The sequence below is a fragment of the Lissotriton vulgaris genome, chromosome 3_1 (assembly GCF_964263255.1).
Source record: "Lissotriton vulgaris chromosome 3_1, aLisVul1.2, whole genome shotgun sequence".
In the NCBI taxonomy this organism is placed as follows: Eukaryota; Metazoa; Chordata; class Amphibia; order Caudata; family Salamandridae; genus Lissotriton; species Lissotriton vulgaris.
Window position 1 is genome coordinate 1,741,521,299 of NC_141689.1, and position 20,851 is coordinate 1,741,542,149.

The 20,851-nt window shown below is 48.7% G+C and overlaps 1 protein-coding gene across 2 annotated transcripts in view; it reads right to left on the reverse strand.

Annotated features, from left to right (window-relative positions):
• The window catches only part of ELF2 (E74 like ETS transcription factor 2), a 583,385-nt gene that overhangs the window by 542,236 nt on the left and 20,298 nt on the right, over positions 1 to 20,851 (reverse strand). For both annotated transcript variants that reach the window (XM_086962169.1, XM_086962168.1), the window contains exon 2: positions 19,188 to 19,267. The gene's annotated coding sequence lies outside the window, so the exon portion shown is untranslated. The remainder of the gene's footprint in view (positions 1 to 19,187; positions 19,268 to 20,851) is intronic.

A 20,851-nucleotide genomic window follows, 5' to 3' on the forward strand; every position in this document is an offset into this window, starting at 1 on the left:
AGAGGTAAAAGATAATGCAAGCATGAGTGTTATCTTAAAAATAGGTACGCCGTACATGCCGCATTTAATTTAAAAAACAGGATACGGCGATAGGAGGATGAGTAGCATACTTTAATATTCTTAATGCCTCCGTGCAATGGGCTAAGCCTAAGTTCCTGCATAGTGGAATAAGCCAGCGCTGCCGGGGTATTTTATAAGCGGGGCAAAAGAAGAGGACATGCAGTTCCGTTTCTTCCTTGCAGTTACAAGCAGGACATCTATGAGAGCGGGTGTTAGACCAGTTGTTTGTAAAAACATGGAGTGGTAGGGTCCCTAGTCTTAACTGCACATACAGTTTTCTGGCCAGATTTGGTTGGATGTCATCCAAGAAAGCTTCCAGGCTGTACTTGTCTATAATCTGCAAGAAGTTGGCTGTCAAACGGCCGCAGGTCAAGCTTTCCTGGGTGACAGAAAGTTTGTATGATCTGTAGGATCTCACCAATTCCACCCGCGAGATCAGGGGACATGAGGCCTCAGGGGAGGTCCACAGCTTAGTTTTGCCTAAGTTAATACAAAGGTTCCTTATGTGCTTAAGCCAAGGTATGTTCGCAATGCCAGTTAGGTTCAGGAGATCTCGGAGTTCTATTCGATAGGTGATCAGCTCCAGGGTTGCCCAAATCTGCCACCAGAAGGTTACAGGTCTGAGGGCGTTCTCCTCACTAATTGGCCTCATGCCCAGATCCAGACGTAATAGGGTGAGGGGGGTGCTGGTGGGGGGGGGGGGAAGAGGGGGAGTGATAAGAGTTGCCTCATTAAGTTGTTCTCAATTTTACTCAGACTAGTGGTCGGGCAATGCCCCCACAATTCTGCCCCATACAGTGTAGCACCCCTTGCTTGGATTTAGTAAATTTCAGTTATTGGGTCTGCTGGTTTAAATGTGGACAATCTATATAGTTTTGTGAGGCCTCCCACTGTCTGAGCTAACTTAAGGCTTGCCTTGGTGATCTGCGGACCCCATTCAAGATGTTCTGACAAGGTGACACCCAGGTAGTCAAAGACCGATACTCTTTTGAGCGGGGTGCCATTCAGGGATGGATTTGGGCAAGACATGATAGCGGGGTTGAAGACCATATATTTGGTCTTCATTGCATTCATCTCCAATCCCCTACTCTTACAAAAGAGTTCAAAACTGGTGAGAATGCGTTGAATTACCACGAATTGATAACACCATTCTACAAATTGTAACATGAATTTGTAGAATGGTGTTATCAATTCGTTGTCTATTGTTTACACTTTGGAGTATCACAGATTAAAATGCATAAATATACAAATAATAAGGATGGACAACTGGGCACTACTTAACACCTCACATAATGACAACACGAAGTTTACAATTAATATAAACACACAAGGGAAAACACCACACAGCATCACGTACCCATGGACATTTAATACAAATACATCTCCTTTACAAACCACCACTAACTACGTGGCGGTTTGTTTGTTTATAGGCAGTTTTTCAGGTCATAGTTATTGAAAATCATTTGTGGCCGAGTGCCGGCTGTCAGAGTACCGCGGGTTACTATCGAGTATCATCAAAACGAGATCGATCGCAAGTAAAGTAACGTTCCTAATTTAGCATTCGATTTAGATATAAATGCGACCTAAAATCGTTTTGGCTAAATATAATACAACCCATTATTTTCAATTTTAGCGCGGATTGTCGACAGTTACTATCGATTTAATCACACACTCATATGGCGTCCACGGTGGTATTTGGATACTGGTGAGCTTCGGGAGTAGTCTGTTTTTTATGATCACACACTGAGATGACGTATAAAAGATGCGTATGCGAAATGCAGCTGAACGTCAATCCTGGTGAAGTTTGGTGATATCGGAAGATCGGTAACGCAGCGTATGAAGTAGGAAGGACATCAGAAACAGTTTATCGATTGTCAGTATATCTTTAACATCGAATCGGGAAACTCATGGAGGTTTCTTGTTTTTTATTCTGCAGATTTTCGAAAAGAAAATACTACAGGTATGAGTCTGCATTTGATAAGATAGAGTCATGCCCATTGAGAGTTTGTTAAACAGCTGAGACATTTACAACGTTTTTAAGGTTTTTTAGGTCGAGGTTAACACTCCACGTTGACAGGTATGAGATGTAGCAACATTAATTCTACATCGTGATTACAATGTATAGTCAGTGATGAATAGACTATCTGGTTCCATACAAATATCACACAATAGTCTTTTATTTTTTGATTTCAGTACTATTCGTTGGTACTACTGTGAACATACTGGTAAGAAATACTTTATATAAATAAGGATACTGTCACTATCCATTTAAATAGGTGTAGCTAATAGAAACAGGTCTTACTTAGGTCTTCTCTTTATTACAGATGGTTCACACAACTTATCAACTCGAGCGACTACAGGTATGATTACATACAATACACTAAGAAATAAAATCAGCACCCATGGGTACACAAAACATTCTTTTAAAAAACGTTTATTTTCTCTTTAGAGTGGCCCCTGAAGAAGGTACCATCTGAGTACCGAAATGCATCGGGCATGCAACTAAGATGTGTTATGTACAAACGTCAACCAAAGACTGTTGAAAAACAAGTTTATGATAAAGTGTTTATGTGAATACGCTGTGTGAATATATTATATGGATATTGATGTGAAGCATGTGATTTAAAAAAACATGATCTTTTTGAAGTGTCTAAGAAATTAAAAGAATGTAAAGCAATTGAAAAATTAGCATTGAGTTTGAATAGTGTTTAAGGTGTGAAGTAACACCATGTGAACAGTGCGTGACTGGACTAACTATTTTGGCTAGTCTTAACTACAGTTTAAAACTGCACACACAGACACTGCAAAGGCAGGCCAGAGACGTGTTTGCAGGACCACTCATGTGGGTGGCACAATCCGTGCTGCAGGCCCAATAGTAGCATTTGACTTACAGACCCTGGGCACACTTGGTGCAGTGCACGAGGGACTTACTAGTAAACCAAATAGGCCAATCATGGAGAAACCAAATATAATTATATTTTAGACAGGGAGCACTTGCACTTTAGCACTGGTCAGCAGTGGTGAAGCGCCCAGAGTCCTAAGGTCAGCAAAAACTAACCACAGCACACAGTAAAAAACAGGAGGTCAGAGAAAAAAAGACCAGGGAAATCACTCCAAAAGACGTCAGCTCTAACAGTTTATCTTATACACTTTATCATACCCACTATCTATAATTACACCTCAGATGCTGGATTTTAAACAAAGCTTTCCTTTTATTATGGAAAAATGTTATTTGTGTAAATGATTTCTTATTGTATGTACGATGCTATTTGAATCTGGATATAAGGTGAGATTCGTCCCTGGAGGGTCATCGCGGCGCTTGAAAGATAGGGAGGCACTGGGTAGAGGGGGCGGTAAAACAGCCAGGTTTTAGGATTTTTACAGAAAACTTTTTTGTTTTATTTAGTAAACTAAACATTAGCTCCATATAGAATACAAATCTAGCTACATATAGGATACATGTGACAGCTGACTTGGCTCTTAGTTCATTAACTGCATTGTCATCAGGGCAGGGGCAGGAATATTACACAAATCATTTTTCAAAACTATCACTTTTAATAAACACATAACTAAAGCATAAAGTAGCAGCACATTGTCATTTGCAATCGCACATTTTACATTGACATGGCCACAGAATTTGTCACTTTCATGAGGTTTTAAAACTATATAGTGCACAATGTTTGGAAACAGTTTCTGCAAATATTTTTCATTTGCACATCACCAAGTAAAGTGTTATGATTTGTTTTGCTCCTTTTTTTTTTTTTAAAACAGATTTTATTGTGTGAACTCACATATTATGCACATCTCTGTCACCCAAAGACAAATGCCAGCATCACTGTATCAGTTATATCTGTAGTCACATTTATAACAATGAATATCCATTAACACCTCCCCCCCCAAAGAGATAGTACCACAGGATGTAATTAAACATGCAACCCCCCCCACCCTCTCCCCCCTCCCGCACCCTCCCTGCGTGCCAGCTCACCCACCTGTCGCATAACATAGGAAAACATTATCATGCCATGTATGATCCATACCAACTGCCACTGTTCATAGTCAGTGTCCTCATGTCGTCAGGAGGGTGTCCTGCTCGGGTGGCGGGTCTAGGTCCAGACCCGGGTAGTCCACCCACCGTTTCCAGATTTTGAAATGCTTCCGGGGACAGCCCCTCGCTAGGAATACTGGTTGTTCCAAGCCCATACAGTAATCCATTCCATTCTTCCAAGCTGTGAGTGACAGGGCCTGGGGGGCCTTCCATGCTCTCGCAATATCCCGTTTGGCCAATGCGAGACCTAACAACATTAAGTGGCGTTTATACCCGTTTCCCCTGACCCCAGCCATGACATGCAGCAGTGCAAGTTTGGGGTCCCTCTGTATCTTCCAGGCTAAGACCTCATCTAGGCAACGAAGGACCCCATCCCAGAACTTTCGCAACGATGTGCAGTCCCAAACCGTGTGTAGTAACGTACCAACTTCTAGCCCACAGCGAAGGCAGTCGGGGGACGCTACTAGTCCTGCCTTCCACAGCCGCTGTCTGGTGTAAAATGTGTGGTGCAGGTATCTGAACTGGACTAGTCGCAGGCGCGTGGATATGGCTGCTCCTCTGGGGCTTTCGAGGGCCTCGACCCAATCCTCTTCGTCCAAGTCCCAGACGTCCCACTCCCAGTGGGCCCTAAGGCTACTCAAATCTGAGGAGCAATGCCGCACCAACATCTGATACATACACAAAAGTTTTTTGTCCGGCAGTTCGCCCATGAAGATTTTCGCTTTGATGGGACTGAATTCAGGGATCTGCTCCAGACCAACCAGGGAGGGTGCCAGGGCATGGCGGATTTGGAGATATTTATAGAACTGGGTGCGGGGCATCCCAAAGTCCTCCTGTAGGTTCGCAAAGGATTTAAGAGTATCTCCAGACAAAACGTCGCCCAGAGTGGAAATGCCAATGGCGTCCCAGCCTCCGAAGCCCGTCAAGGCATCTAACTGCGGGAGCCATCCATTGCGCCAGAGGGGGGTCTCCAGTGTAAGGACATTCCACCAACCGGTCCGCCGCAACGCCTGCCTTCACACGTGAAAAACCACCTGCGTGGCTGATTGGACGGACCACTGAAGGGGTGCCGCATACAACAGCGTGTGCACGGACGCCGAGCCCATTAAGTGTCTATCAACGGCGTAAGCCGGGTCCCCCCGGTCGCCATACCACCAGTCATTTAAAACCAGAAGATGCGCCGCCTGATAATACGAAAGCACGTCCGACGTGGCCAGGCCACCGGTGTAGGTTGACAGAAAACACGTCCGTAGAGCCACCCGAGCCACGCCCCCTTCCCACAAAAATCGCTCAGAGCGGAGTTAAGCTGCCGGAACCAGCAGGGGGGGGAAGCACATGGGGATGATTCTGTAATTGGTACACCAGGCGTGGCAGCGCCACCATTTTAAAAATTGCAGACCGACCGAGAATAGATAATAATGGCATCCGCACCCAGACCTTCAGGTCCTCGCGAACCCGATCCCACACTGGAGTGATGTTGCGCTTCCCGGGATATAGCAGCGTCTTCGGATAAGAAGACTCCCAGGTACTTCACCCCATCCATCACCAACCGGAGGCCCGATGCCCAGTCCCAACGCTCTGCCAGTCACCCAGCAGCCAAAGAGTGGATTTGCCCGGATTCATGTACAGGCCGGAGGTCTCACCAAAGATCTGCAAAATGCGCAGCAGTCGCGGCCCGGAACGGTCCAGGGCAGTGAGAAAAAAACAGGACATCGTCAGCGTACAAGGCTATTTTGTCGGTAAGACCTGGCGCCCATCGGAATCCTTTGAGTTGAGCATCGATGCGCACCCATGCTGCGAGAGGCTCCATGGCGAGCGCAAACAGGTATGGGGAGAGGGGACAGCCCTGTCGCGCCCCCCTCTGGACCGTGAACGAGCGAGATACTGCGCCCCCGACACGCACCAATGCCGTAAGACCAGTATACAGCAAGTGGACATACGCCAGGAAGCGTGGGCCGAGATTCAGGCGGCTCAACAGGGCAAAGAGATACGTCCAGCTGAGGGAATCAAATGCCCTGTCCATATCTGCCAGGAACAGCGCGGCCGGCTCGCCCAATCCTCTCCAAGCTGATACCGCCACCTGTGCCCGTCTGACGTTGTGGCGGGTGGCCCCCTGCGGCATAAACCCAGCCTGATCCGGATGTATCAAGTCTGTAATATGCGGCTTGAGCCTGGTGGCAAGGGCCTTCGCCAAGATTTTGGCTTCGGTGTTCAGGAGTGATATTGGGCGGTAGGACGCATGGCTCTTCGGGGGTCTCCCAGGCTTCAGAAACACCACCACCTCGGCATGGCGCCAATCCCGTGGGAGTGACCCACTCTCGCGTGATTCTTCAACGACCAGCCAAAGAAGCGGGCCCAGCTGAACCGAAAAACTCCGGAAGAATTCACTTGGGAATCCATTGGGACCCGGCGCCTTGCCCTGGTTTTGGTTCGCCCAGGGCGGCACCCAACTCCTTGTCGGTCAGAGGCTGATCCAGCAAGTCCCTAACCTCATCCGAGACGGCTTTCGGCGGGAGATCATTGATAAAGCGCTGAACAAGATCCGCCTCCAAACACTCACTGGGGGCATATAGAGGCTCGTAATACCCGGTGAAACTCTCTGCAATCTCCACTGGATATAACAAGGGCTCCCCCTCAGGGGTCACTATCCGCGGTAACGGCTGGGCATGCATGATTCCCTGGCAAAGACGGTGCAGCATTTTGCAGGACTTGTCCCCCCCCACTGGTAGACCCGACTGCGGGTCGCCAACCAGGCCTGCCTCGCCCCGTCCATCAAAACCGAAGCGTGTTGTTGTTGCGCTAGCACCAGCTGTCGCCATGCCGGCCCGCCATCCACCGCTCAGGCTCTGCGCTCCAGTGCCTCCAGCTCTGCCTCCCGTCTCACTAAGTCCCTCCGTCTCTCCCTTCGGGCCGCCGGGCACCAGGATATGTCCACTCCATGCAAGGTAGGCTTCAAGGCCTCCCAGAGAGTAGTCGGGGAGTCAACTGACCCCACATTCGCAGACAGGTAGTGGTCTATTTCAACCGTAAGGTGCGCTTTATAATCGTCCTGGTTCAAGTGCCAGGCCGACATCCGCCACCGAAACGGCTGCTTAGCCGGGCCCACGCGAAGCGCCGCAAGCACCGGCGAGTGATCTGACTGGGCCCGCGGCAAGATTTCCACCGACGCTATGCAGGAGGCACACCCCCTAGGGATAAGAATGTAGTCCAACCTGGAGAACGAGTCTCGCGCCGCCGAGCAGTATGTATAGTCCCGTCGCGCCCCATGTTTGTATCGCCAAGCGTCTAGCCAGTCCAGTCCTGTGATTAACGCTGACAGTCTGGTGGTGGGTCCCTCACTACCCTGAATCTGACCCGCTGCCCCCCTCCGCCACCTATCACAGCTTTTGTCTACAACATCGTTCCAGTCCCCCCCCCACAACAGACAGGGAGTCAGGCACCTCAACCCACAGGGATATGATCTTTTCAACCAGTGGCCACTGAAGTGGCGGAGGGGCATATACGCTACCAAAAGTCACCCTGTCTCCGCCTATCTCCCCCTGCACCACCACGTATCTACCTTGTGTGTCTGTCCAGGCGCGCTTATGAATGTATGGTACCCTGCGGTGTATAAGGATCGCCACCCCCCTTGAGCCTCTCATAAAGCCGGAGTGAAACGTCTGTGTGTAACCTGAACGCTGCAGGCGTAGTGCTTTGGTGCCTAGCAAATGGGTTTCCTGCAACAGAAGAACATCCACGCCCACCCTTTTGGCATATTGAAACACAGCACCCCGCTTAACTTGGTCTAGCATCCCTCTCACATTCCAACTCATGACTCGTAGTGATCCGGGGCCTACCTGCCCTCTCTCCCTAACAGTGGAAATTTGAGCAGTACAACGAGTATAGTACTAGAAGTTCCAGCATCCAGCCAGCATGGTACATGGCAAACAGCAGGCAACAGAGCGCACGCAAAAAAGCCCCCCCCCCCCAACATCCCACGAACACCCCTCCCCCCCATCCTCCTCCCACCCCGCACCTCCCAAACATGGAAGCACCTGTCGCGGACGGATGGCGGCCAAGCTCCCAACAGGGGAGCAAGCGCCTCATCCTCCAATGGATCCCCCAGTAACAACCCATAAGAACTAGGCCGTCACTCCCACCCTCCCATACTGAACAGGATGGGCTCCCAGCCTAAATCATCATTGCCCCTGGACTTCCATTAACAGCACGTAGATTAGTCAACGTTCATGACTCTCTGCCATCAAGGCACTTCTCGCTGCTGATTCTGTGTCAGGTCAGCCTGACTTGCGGCCGAGCCTGAGCGCGAACTCCCGCCTGAACGCGATCCCCTGCCTCGCCGACGCTAACTCCGTAGACCCTCCCTGGCAAAGCCACTCGAGGAAGAGTCAGATTCTCCTTCCCTGGTGGTGTTAAGCCGAATTTTGACCGTCTCATTCGTCCACTGAAACACTTCTTCTGGAGTGTCAAAGAATAGTGTGCAGGATTTGTAGACAACCCGCAGCCGCGCTGGGTAAAGTAGCGCATATTGGAGCTGTAGACCACGGAGACGGACTTTGGCGGCGAGGAAGGATTGGCGCTGCTGCTGCACTAGCCTCATGTAGTAAGGGAAGATCATAATGGTGGCGTTGTCGTGTGTAAGCGTACCTTTGATTCTCGCCTGCCGCAGGATAGCATCCCGATCTGCATAGTTCAGGAATTTGGCTATGATCGGTCTCGGGCGCGCACCGACCGGGGGCTTCTGCACCAGTGCCCAATGGGCTCTCTCCACCACGAAGAATCTTGAGAGGGCATCCGCCAGGATCCAGCTCTCCAGCCATTGCGCTATGAAGCCCTCCGCGCCGCCTCCCTCGCACCCTTCCGGAAAGCCACCAAAGCGCAGGTCGGGCCCGTCCTTCCGCATCCTCCACCCTCAGGGCCAGGCCCTTCTGCACTTTCTCCATGTCTTCAACCTTCCGTTTAAGGGTGGACACAACGTCTTCTACTACGGATATTAGAGTCTCCGCGCCTGTAATGTGCTCCACTGCATTCCTCAAGTCCTGCCGGAGGAGGGTAACATCAGCCCCGACCGCCCCTATCTTCGCGTCGAGCATATCCCTCGATTGCGTGATCGCGGCAAGCAACGCCGTATTGTCCGGAGATGGCGCCGAGGGCCCGCCAGGTCCCACCGCCGCTGTGTATTTGTCAATGGGCCCCTGTTTACCCTGTCCCCCTCCGGCTCCTCCTAGTGTCATGGTTCACTGACAGCGTACTCAATTGTCACAGGGGGCCTCGCCCAGGCGCCCACTGCCCGGATTGACCCTCCGCAGCGTCCCTCTGGCCGTACACCGCCTCAGGCTCTCTCCCACCGGGGCCCGATCTGACCCCCGAGTTCCCAAATGGGGCGTGCGTCACTCACCACTGGTCTCCGCCGTCCAGCGACTCCAGGCAGGGCAGCACCAAGCACCTTCCTCTGCACCGCCGCCGCAATGGGTGCGTGGTTCAAGATGGTGGCTCACGTCGTCAGCCCCAACAGGGCTCAGCCTACTCCACAATGAGGGTCTCTCCTATCCTGCGCCAGCCAGAGCCGCCCGTTCTGGGCCTGTTAGAGGGGTCAGCAGCTCTCACCACCGCAGCCGACTGTCCCCAACCTTCCGCCTTGAGTCTCTGGCCATGCGCCACATCCGTCTGGGCATGGGGATGTATGGTGGCAGCCCTCTGCCAACGCAGCTGCCCCCGGCGCGCCCTCGCTAATTGTCCGGTCGTGTGCCCCCACAGCAGTCCAGGGCAAAGGAGGTAATGAGGCGCAGGAGGGTCTCGGGCCACCCGAGCCCCCGGGTGCCAGGTCTCTCCTACCTCGGCGTCAGCGAGCCCAACCAGGCCGGGCAGTGCCAAAATCGAGGTCCCGGCTGCGCAGGTCCCACCGATCCCCTCCGTACCAGCTGCACCTCCCAAGGGGGTCGTCTGCGCTGGGGCCGCCACAGGAGCACCCTCGGCGGAAATCCGCGCCCAGCTCCAGGCACCGGCGCCGCACCCCTCTCCACTACAGTGGCAGCGGAAACGCCCTGACCCGGCAGCCCCAAAATCGAGGCCCCGGCTGGCCCCATGCAGGATCTCGCCACGCCACCGGGCCGTAGCTCAGTCACCCGGGCAGCTGCAGGGCTGGAAACGCCGCTGAGTGCTGCCCAATGCATCCGCCACCGAATATCAGGGCAGGAAACCCTCTGTGAAGCCCAGGGCCAGGATAAATTGTGAGTATTGTGTCAGGCTGGTCGGAGGTCAGGCTCTAGACGACCGCCATGTTCGCCGGCTTGGCCACGCCCCTCAGGTTTTAGGAGTTTTAAAATTCGATTAGACTTGGACACACACATATGACCAAAGGAAGTTTGTTCCAGTGAAGTGAGCCAAGGTGGGAAAAGGCTCTGCCCCCATGTTTAACGGTGCGAACGCGGAGTGGACATAGTACCAACTGATTGCTTGTTCTGAGCTTCTTGTCTGGGACATAAGGAGTGAGTCTATTCTGAAGGTACTGTGGGCCAGAGCCTGACAAGGCTTTGCTAGCTAGGCAAAGCATATGAACCGTGCTCTTTTGCAGATGGGTATCCAGTGCAGGGCCAGAGTGTAGGGGCTGAAGGAGTTCTTGACAGAAGGTTGTTTACTAGATCGGCAGCAGTGTTTTAGACAACTTGCAGTTTTGATAGTAGATATTCATTTGAGGCGTGGAACAGGGCATTGTCAAAGTCTAAGCAACTAATGACTAGGTCCTAAATGAGTTTTTTTTTTACGTGAGCCCAGCGGAAGACACTGAGGGATTTTCTTGAGGAGACGCATGCACCAAAGCAAGTTCCGCATATGGAAGTAATATGGTCCCGCATAGATAGTTGGTCATCTAGGAGTATGACTATATGTTTTTGTCTCATACATATAGGACATTGGACAAGAGAGCTCTATAATTAAAATGAAATTAAAGCAAAACAAGAGAATGGGTAAGAGTATTACAAAGTGATCAGCTCTTAGTGGAAGTCATATAGTAAGCAGCACTTCGTCCCCTTTCCAATAGGAAGGTCCAGAAGATGAAACAGACATGCTCCAATTCTGCACTAAAACACTACATCCCCTGAAAGCTGAATAATTTTGATTTTTAACAACAACAGCACAAGACAAGCACAAATTACACCACTGATAGATGATCACCGTGTGATCAACCTTGGTACATGAACGAGCAAAAAGGGCTATCCATAAGGGAATTAGCTGAAGTGTATGATGCGTCTGAGTATGAATGCTCCCATCTTAGTTGGAGCTATGCAGTGCATTCTGAACCTAATGTGTACCAATACCTTAAGGGGGGGGCAAGCAGGACGGAGTCAGAACCAGAGGGAGGAAAGGAAGGGGGCGGGGAGGCAGCATGTGTTGATACCTGCGAAGGTCCGGCAAAAAAGGTTTATGTATAAAACAGAGCTCTAGCGTTTGGGAGTGTTTCCACCATGTCCCCCATATTTTATCATATTTCCTGAGATAACCCCCGACTTTACAAATTTCCTTCTCCATAAGAGAGCAATGGTCCATACCATGCCTCAATTCCTGAGCCCTGAAGAGATGGCGCCTCTCTGGGCCTCTCTGCATACAGCTATGCAGGGGTCGAAAAATCATAATAATGTTACTTGATCGAGACCGCGACTGGCTTTGATACACTGCCAGCGGGCCCCATATGAAGGGGGAATGTGGATGACTAACCCCTTTTTAGATCTCGTCCTATTAATCGCGCAAGCGATAATTGGACGAGAGTATAGAGGGCAAACCAAGCTCTGAAACCACCAAGCAGATTAAGTGGAGTGCATGTGCTCGTGCACGAGCTTGCCATTTGCTCCCCAGCCACCTGCCTCCAAGAGCTTCACTTCAAGGGGAACAGCGCCCCGCCCACCCAATGCCGAGAGCCAGCGCTTCCCTCCCGCTCGGCCTCACTTCTCCTCCCCCCTAATTACATCCCTGCTTCACAGTAGAAAGAAATGCGCATTTCCCGGCCGCTTGCATTTCCTGGCCGCTTTTAATTTAATTTTGCAGCCACTTTACTGTGTCCTTGGTTGTCTCTCTTTCTCTCAATCTGTGCCCCCTCATCTCAGCGTATACTTCGCCCTCCCCCCCCACTCACCCTATCTTCCCACCCTCGCCCTCTCTTCCCACCCTCACCCTATCTCTAATTTTACTTTTAACTTCTCTCTGACCCCTGGTCTCCTCTTCCCGTGCCCCTCGTGCATGTCTGCCTCGCCGCCCTTCTTCAGGCACTCAGGTCTCCCTCGACTCCTCCTTTCTACCATTCTCCCTCTTTCCCTCTGTCCCTCTGTTTCCCGTCATCTTTTCTTGCACGCATCTCTCTAACCCCCCCTCATCTTTCCAGATGTGTCTCCCCCTCCCATGTCTCTTTCTGTTGCCCTGTCTCACTCAGCCATTCTCTCATCCTTCCTGTTTTGCGCGCCCTCCATTTCGTTATGCCCCTCTTTTTCTTATGCCACCTCTCATCTCCGTTATGCCTGCACGTGAGGATACTGACAGCATCAACACGCGCCCTCTTTCCAGCTCGGATTCATGCACAGCGGGGATGGGTGCAATGCCAGCGTCTCAGCTACTGGCAAATGCAGCAGGCCGCATTCCAACACTGTGTCCCTTAATCACCCGCCCCTTTCCATGTCTCCATCACCCCATCCCCCTGTGTCTGTCTGTCTTTGCCCCTCTTAAACCGTGTCTCTTCTTCCACCGTCCACCTACTTTTTTGTCTCCTTTAGTTTGTGTCCTCTCATCGGTCTCTCTCGCGCTCTAGTCTCCTAATGTAACATACTAGGTTCTACGGTGATGCGCTCTGACACCTGTGGGTAAATTCTGCGCTATATAGAAATGCATTCAATAAAATAAATAAAAAATTCTCCCTTCCTCGCTTTCCATCTCTCCGCCCCTTTGTGGTCTGTCCGACCACTTTACTGTGTCCTTCGATGTCGCTCTTTCTCTCTGACTCTACTGATATCCCTCACCCAATCTGTGCCCCCTCATCTCAGCGTCTCCTTCCTCCTCCCCCCACTCACCCTCTCTTCCCACACTCGCCCTCTCTTCCCACCCTCACCCTATCTCTAATTTTACCTTTAACTTCTCTCTGACCCCTCGTCTCCTCTTCCCGTGCCCCTCGTGCTTGTCTGCCTCGCCGCCCCTCTCCAGGCACTCATGTCTCCCTCGACTCCTCCTTTCTACCATCCTCCCTCTTTCCCTCGGTTTCCCGTCATCTTGTATCGCACGCATCTCTCTAACCCCCCCCTCCGCCCCATCTTTCCAGATGTGTCTCCACCTCCCATGCCTTTCTGTTGCCCTCTGTCTCACTCAGCCCTTCTCTTATCCTTCCTGTTTAGCGCGCCCTCCATTTCGTTATGCACCTCTTTCCCTTATGCCACCTCTCATCTCCGTTATGCCTGCACGTGAGAATATTGACAGCATCAACACGCGCCCTTGGCCTTTTTCCAGCTCGGATTCATGCACAGCAGGGATGGGTGCAATGCCAGCGTCTCCGCTACTGGCAGACGCTGCAGGCCGCATTCCAGTCCATCGTTTTTCGCCCACTATGTCACTCGACAGACACCAGCACGTGCACAGCAGCTTTGGAGCTGCCCCGTCCAGCCCAAGCGGGCAGGCCAGGGCTTCTCTGGATGGGAGACAAGCCACTGCTGACCGTTCCAGTCCATGTCTGCCCGGCCAGGGGGTGGAGCCCGAGTTCTGTGGCAAGAGGGCTGGTGCTGAATTGGTTTCCGGTGCTGAGAGATAAGCAAAATGGCAGTTTATAAATACAGTATGCATTCAAAATTACTAATAGCTGCCTCCCCAGACTATGTCTTAGTTATGGGGACTTGGAATAAAGAGCACTTGCTACCAAACATATGCACTCATGTCAAATAGAACATCTGGTAAAAAGTACACCATCATGAAGTTACCTATTGGAGTTTTTGGTCGGGAGGGGGAACATGCCTTTATGCATTGGGGTGTAGAGGAATGACTTGGCAAACTGGATGACTAGCTTATTGCAAGAGACTGAGTGGTTTAATGTTTACATCACTCTACCGCCCCCACTCTACCACCCTCACTCTACCACTCTACCGCCCTCACTCTACCGCCCTCACTCTACCGCCCTCACTCGGCCACTTTACCGCCCTCACTCGGCCACTTTACCGCCCTCACTCGGCCACTTTACCGCCCTCACTCGGCCACTTTACCGGCCTCACTCGGCCACTTTACCGGCCTCACTCGGCCACTTTACCGGCCTCACTCGGCCACTTTACCGGCCTCACTCGGCCACTTTACCGGCCTCACGCTATCTATCGCCCTCCCTCTATCTATCGCCCTCCCTCTATCTATCGCCCTCCCTCTATCTTTCGCCCTCACTCCAGCTATCTTTCGCCCTCACTCCAGCTATCTTTCGCCCTCACTCCAGCTATCTTTCGCCCTCACTCCAGCTATCTTTCGCCCTCACTCTATCTATCTATCGCACCACCACTGCATCACTCAGGGGCACCACAACATCACTCAGGGGCACCACAACATCACTCAGGGGCACCACAACATCACTCAGGGGCACCACAACATCACTCGGGGGCACCACAACATCACTCGGGGGCACCACAACATCACTCGGGGGCACCACAACATCACTCAGGGGCACCACAACATCACTCGGGGGCACCACAACATCACTCAGGGGCACCACAACATCACTCAGGGGCACCACAACATCACTCAGGGGCACCACAACATCACTCAGGGGCACCACAACATCACTCAGGGGCACCACAACATCACTCAGGGGCACCACAACATCACTATGCGCTACCACAGCATCACTAAAAGCCACGGCATCACTGAAAGCCACGGCATCACTCGTCGCCACCACAACATCACTCGTTGCCATCACAGTATCAATCTGTGCAACCATTCAACAATAACTGGTTCAAATATTTTCTCTCAATGTTTCAAGCTTTATTACAAATGTCATAAAAAGATGTTAATATTTCACTTCTGTTTTTGGATTTTCGTCACAATAAAATACACTGAACATAATCTTCACAAAAGTTATTTACAAAAGTTTAAGCTATTGCCATTATAAATTACAATAACTTTTTTAAAGTATTATTTTAAAATATTAAAAGCCATTGTTATTTGTAATATCAAAACATCTAAGTCACATAAATACAAAACATGTTGCATTACAAATGCTATAGGTGTCACATTTGCAAAAGATAAAAGTATTGGCATTGTAAATGACAAAGCTATTAATTTCGCTATTTTCAAAACCAACACATAAATGAAATATTTGTCATTTACAAGACCAATAGCTCAAACCTTCCTAATGCGAGACCTATTGCATTGCAAATGCTTGTTGTATTATTAGGCCACCCGCCTTCTGGTGATCCATGATTGGTTTAGCGGTGGTTGGTCCGATGCGGCTTATCGACTGGAACTGGAGAGCCTCATGTTCTCCCAGGTCCAGGCCTTGCTTTATGGGGTCCCAATTCCTAACACTTTACCAGCAGTTACCCGTACGGCTCTCCTGGCATGGCGCTCCGAGCTGCAGCACATTCACTGGGACACTAAAAATCACACTACAAACACCTATGTGGTACGGCACGTGTTTCCGGGAGTTCGGGACACTAGTGGGCTTCCAGAAGTGGGACCGGATAGGCATAACTTGCCTGGGAGACGTGTAGAGGGGGGGCATTTGTCCTCCTTTCGAGACCTGCAACAAACATACTCCTTACACTCTACTCAGTTCTTAAAGTACCTCCAACTGCAACACACCCTAGCCCTCCACATTACAAACCACACAGCAATCCCCGAAATTAGTCCAATAAAGGTCAAACTTCTCATGGGGAATTTGGGGAAGGGGAGGGGGTGGGCGGGGGGAATATCCCAAATTTACTGATCCCTGATAAACCATACCCCCATCCCCATTAGAACCTCTCAAGGCCCGCTGGGAACGATGGATAGGCCCTCTGGAAGAGGAGGACTGGAGGAATGCTTTGATGGCCCCTAGGACGCTCACTTTATAGGCCAGGCTCCACCTCATCCAAATCTACTATCTTCACTGCGCATCTCTTACCCCGGTGCGGCTGCACAAATCAGGATTCCTCTCAACCTCATAATGTCCGCGTTGTGGGACGGAGACAGACGATTTTTATCATATGGTGTGGTCCTGAGCCATCCTCTCTAAATATTGGGCATCGATTGTGTCTGAACTGAGTGACATACTGGGGTGGGGGGTCCTCATAGTCCTCTTGCCCTTCTCCGGGGGGTGATGGAGGGGGATGGTTGGCTCACATGCTGATAAATTGTTTCTAAGAACTGCCATTTTTAGAGGCAAAAGAGACATGCAGCGGCCTGGAAGAACTCGGCATCTCCCTCTACCGCAAAATGGAATAGGGGTGTGGACTGGTGCGTCATCCAAGAAAAAGCTGTATACGAGGCAAGAAATGTCCGGCTAAGCATGAACGTGTATGGGGCAAGTGGATAGAATCGCTGGGTTGACTATCCACAAAGGTGTTGGAGAGAAATGGGGGGCTAAGCTGGGCTCGTCTTTCAAATGACCAGATTGGGGGCGAGGGAGGGGAACCTGTAAAAGCAATGAAATGTTTTATATGTCACAGTAAAGCAATGTTCACTTTGTTGCTCAAAATACCAATAAAATTGTTTATCAAAATAAAAAAAATTACTAGACCTGTAGGTCTAGTATAATGAAAAATCACATCGACCTAACCATACAACTTGATCTCTGGCTCCGAAAGCCGAGCAAATGTGACCAGATACGATTTTGAATGCATGTTTATTGCTCATTCACTTTGTGAGCAACAAAAAAGCCTTTAAAGCTTGTTTTCTTCTCACATTTGCTCTGCTTTCAGAAAGATAGGTCAAAAGTCAGTTTGTTTTCCTACTCGCCAGAAAGGGAGAGTAGGCTCTAGAAGTAGCTCGCCCTGAATAAATCTGGCGAGCCATTGTGAGCGGGCGAGTGCATTTTTTGAGCCCTGCAAACGTAATGATTAGATTTATACGATTCATTCACACCTATATTAAAAGAAGGGAAAGCATTTCTCTAGTCTTCAGATGCAAAATATAACTGAACCTAAACTACTCATTCTATGGCAGTTCCCTGGAAACCACAGAAACTCCAATACCAATAACTCACTAACCTACTGTAGGGCATTCTTCAATCCCTAGATAACACCCAAACATTCCATACCTCAACACCGTTCATGTGTCCATTTGAAGTTGTCAACCACCAAAGAAATCCGAAGTCTGTCAAAACAAAAAGGGGGGGGGCGTGTTCCTCAATATCTGGACACTCCAAATCTCAAGTACTCGAAGCAATAGTACAAAAGATAGACAGAAAGAATTTTTCAGATTTAAGTTAGAGATGCAGAAAGGGCGGCCAACATTTGGATGGCCTCAAAGAACAAGAAAACAGGAAAAAAACTCAGCCAGGGATCATTGGTGTCCCATCGTTACACATTGCGCGTCCAGTGTCATCATCTGGGCTACCAAATAACTATACTTAACCCTACCTCGAGCCAGGAGGGGGATAGAAGAAAATAGTTGTATCCTCTTTGTAGAGTTTTTTAGAAGAGAATAGTATAGGAGGACAAGACTCCTTTGAGTAAATAGTGCAGTGCAAAAAGAGAAAACCGAAATGTGAATTAAAAAGGATACGCATCACAGACATAAGTGTCACTAACACTAAAAAGTGTGGCCTCACATATGTCTTTCTATCTAAAAACAGTGAAGGGAAAAAAAAAAATCAAGAACAGTTGAAATATGGCACTGCTCTTATGGTCGACATGTTTCAGCTTACGGGGCAGAAACTCCTTAGCTTTCTTCAGGACCTTGATACTTCAGAGAAGCTTTGTCACGGTCACCAAATAGTACGTTATACATACATTTTGTTAAATTCACAAATTGAGTGATCCTTTTTGAAATCCTCCATGTGGACCTGATGTATCGGACATGTGTAAAACAATGAGGAAACAAAGGAAACAAAACTACATCTCTTATCTTTCAAACTAAGATCTGCAGAAACGTGGCAACATAAAGGAATTGCAAGTATTCAAACCCTACTATGGAAGGAGCCCTGGCTTAATCAGGTAGACTATTTCAGAGCTCTTATATAATGAGATTGAAGCCATCATTTGTCGCCGCATTTCATGGCACAAAGGGACAAGTGGATTTTGTTACAGGAAAAGTAGATTTATGAAGCAACCTGCCCCATGGACAAGTAGATATTTTATTAAATTCCACACCCCTGAAATACTAGCATGTCTAGGAAGACCAGTACCTAATGACAAGCAAAAGACAAAGAGCTGTGAAGAGGAGGTTTCTAAATACACTAGAGTAAATCTTCCAGTAGACAACTAGTTTCACTATGGCCTCCAGAATGAAAATTTCTCCCAGTAATCTTTCACCTCATGCTAAATGTCACCTTTTGTTGCTCTCAAAACAGTCTATATTATATCATAACCAGTTTGAGATTTGTTTAAATATTGTACTCACTAAATTGATTATGTAAAATGCAGACAACTTTGTGCCTGTCAAAATTGTATCTTACCCAATATTCTTAATTTTAAGGACATTATTTGTTGCACACCATTCACCTGAAAATACAAGAAATTATTGCACCTGCCTGATTACAATTATAATAAAGATGATAAATACAGGGGATGGGTTGCTATTTATTAATACAATTTTTTACACAAACACAGAATGGAACAGTAAGGCTTCTGTCAACAACTCATTGCTATTCACAACCAGCCCAAGCCAACATACAGAACATTCTCAATTGCAAACATTGTTGTTCCTAGCACACCCTCAAATGGTAAATCAACAGAGTATGTTGGGGAAATCCTGCCCCCATCTTTCATGGTCCATTTCCAAAACAAAATGCAAAAGGCACTAGTGTTTTCAAAGGCCTTCTAGAATGACTACTGAGCCGCTTTGTCATAGAAGAATTGCCACAGCAAGAAAGAGAATACAATATGGCAAACCTTACAGTGGATACCAAACATCGAAAATAGTAATACGTAGTGAAACTTACCTTAAAATGAAATTCTGTGTATAGGCTGTACAACGCGTGGTCTGCAGATCAAGTTGCAATATGGCTTCTTCGTTGGCAGCCTAAATAGAACACATCCTTTTAGATGGTGAAAATTAATTAAAATACTCTTACTCTGCTCATTCTTTGCCAACCACACTGAGCTTAAGGGACGGGGATTTGGAAAGCTGGATATAAAAATTCAAGATCAATGGGATTACACATGATTGATATTTAAAATGTTGGCCGATCCCGTTTATCGCGTCATACACTTCCAATCATTGCACAGAATATGTACCTCTGCTGACATTTCAGCCTCTGATGACTTAACTCATTTTATTCCCTTTACTTCTGTGAATTTAAAGATTAATTAATTAGAAAAAATGGCTTAAGAGACAACTAGCTTTAACAGACAACTGCTTTTTGAAAAAGGTGGAAAGGAAACTCATCTAAAATTAGATTTAACATTAACAACAATGTGGACAGTACCAGTAATACAGCTGTACATGTTCAATTTTAAATACCAAAGTTTGTTAAAGTCCAGAACACCAAAATGTGTTTCGCAAAGTAGCCGATTTTTTGTAGCAATATAAATATCTAGAAGGTACAGCAGTAGTAGCAAGCCATTACACATCTTCCATATTTGAACATAAAGTAGTGCAAAAACAACAAGCATTGGAAAGCCAATAGGTCTTGCCTTTGCTTGAGGTTTTATTTTCGTTTTCTCTATTCTACAGTAGTTGTGTGGATAGTAAGTGTAGACTGTCTGAGTTAATCAATCAACTAGTCAGTATTTGTAGAGCACAGCTTATCACCCTGGGGTGTATCAAGGCATTGGGGGCGGTTAGTTAGTCGAATAGCCAGGTCTCAAGTCCCTTCCTGAAGTTTGTGAGAGATTCGGATGTGAAGTGGGAGGTTGTTCCAGGATTTGATGGCGAGGTAGGCAAGAGAGCGACCTCCACTGTGGCTCTGCTGGATCAGAGTGACGTATGTGTGGGACATATGCGAGGGACTCGGATTGGAGTTGTCTGGATGGCTGGTGGAAAGTCAAGTGGTGGTTGATGTAGGACGATCCATTGTTGTGGATGACCTTGCAGATGTGCATCAGCAGCCTGAATTGGCATCTCTTCTGGATGGGGAGTCAGGGGAGGTGTCTGAGGCGGGGGGTGATGATGGTCAATTTGTGGTAGGTCGAGTATGGGTTTGGCTGAGGCATTCCAAATGGTCTGTAGACGTTTGAGGAGATGGGAGGTGGGTCTGGTGTAGAGTGCATTTCCGTAGTCAAGTCAGCTGGTGATGAGGGCCTGAGTCACTGTTTTCCTGGTGCTGGCAGAGATCCACCTGAAACGTTGTTGGAGCATGCGGAAGCAGGATGAGGCTACCACATTGACCTGGTAATTCATGGAGAGGTCACTGTCCAGAATGATGCTGAAGTTGAAGACGTGGTTGTTGGGGGTAAGTGAGGTTCAGAGTGCTTTGGGCCACCATGTGTCATCCCATGGGGCGGGGTTCTTTCCGAAGAGGAGCACTACCATCTTGTCTGTGTTCAAATTCAGGCAGTTGGGTCTCATTCAGTTGGCTAAGTTGGTCATGGCATTCTGGAAGTTCAGTCTGGTGGTCGCGGTGTCTTCCATGAGGGAGAATGATTTAGGAATCATCAGCTTATG